Below are 1,590 nucleotides of genomic sequence, written 5' to 3' on the forward strand. Positions count from 1 at the left end.
AGAGAGATTCACTTCTTCCCTGCTCCAGAGCAGGTACCTACGAACTGATTTTGTTTTACTGCACTTCAAGTTTTAGTATTGTTTCTTATCTTTAATGATTTAACCTTTAAAATCTTTTTCTTTTGATGATAGTGGTCCATGTGAATTCGTTGGTGTGTTGCCTTGGTTTGATCCTCCAAGACATGATACTGTAATACAGTATAAACATAAAGATGACTGGTTAATATCTGTCTATTTACTTCTATTTTTGGCTTTAATCTTATGTAGTATTGGTTTTCTTATAGGGGATCAACTTGCTATTGCCAAATAGACTCGACATAGGCTTGGTATGGGATCAAACATGTATCCATCAGCATCAGCTTCTCTACTTAGTAATCACAAAGACGAAAGCCTAGCTGATGTTCCGTTGAACAGTTGATTGAGAATGCTGATGCCTTTGCTGCTGTCTTCCCAGGTTGGTTAAGAAGAGTTTTTTTTGTTCATGAACATGATCTCTCTCTCTCTCTCTCTCTCTCTACAGCGATATTTTGGTTTATGTTTCAGCCAGAGCAAAAGTACGAGATTGTGAAGAAGTTGCAAGAATTGAAGCATGTATGTAGGATGACTGGTGATGGATGCTCTCCTGCTTTGAAGAGAGCCAATAGTGGTATCAATGTTGCTGCTGCTACAGATGCTGCACGAGGCGCTTCTGATATTGTTATCATGAAGCCTTGACTCACTGTTATCATCAGCGCATTGTAACCACTTAAGCTATTTTCCAAAGAATAATGAGCTATACAGTCAGTGCTCTCTTTTAAGCTATAGTTTTCCACTGTATCTCTTCTCCAATCTCACTTTGTTTTCCCATGTTGTTTTCTAACAGATTTATGCAGTCTCAATCACCATTCATACAGTGGAAAGTAAACAACCTTGCATGTATTTTTAAACATCTTCAACTCTTCCTGTTTACGTTCTCTTTGTACCTCTTTTATGGTTTGAGTTCATGCTCATTGCTTTAAAATGGACAGTGAGTTTCTCTCTTTTAAAACTTCTTCCAAGTGCTTTAAATGTTAACTGCTCGACATGTACAATCATGACTATATCAAAGGAAAAAGTCATGCCTTCTCCTACACCAGATAGCTGGAAAATCAAATAAATCTTTGCAACTGGCATTGTCTTTGGAGGCTATTGGCTTTAGTGGCCATCTTTTTCTTTTGTGCTGCTTACAGAACCAACTTCTTCCCGATATCTAAAATATACACAATCTTTCTCTCTCTTTTTCTTCAATCAACTTCTCCATCACACATGCATAACTAGCTCTCTTTGTTCTTTTCTTTAGAGAACGTTCCATGTGAGAGACTTGAGAGGCAATGAACATGAAATGATGTTTTCTTTGTATTTACTAGTCAGTATTGTGAGCCAAACCCTTATATTCATCACTTGATCAAGAGATAAGTATTTTGTAGAACGACCTGGTTTACTCTTACTTATTGCCTTCTAATAACAAAAGCGGTAAAGCATAAAACATTGTTTCATTTCTACTTGCTTTTATTTACCGATAGCATGTGTGAAAATATTTTTCTGCATTTCTTTAGAGGAGTATTCTCAATT

This window comes from Brassica oleracea, chromosome C2 (genome assembly GCF_000695525.1).
Source record: "Brassica oleracea var. oleracea cultivar TO1000 chromosome C2, BOL, whole genome shotgun sequence".
Taxonomy (NCBI): Eukaryota; Viridiplantae; Streptophyta; class Magnoliopsida; order Brassicales; family Brassicaceae; genus Brassica; species Brassica oleracea.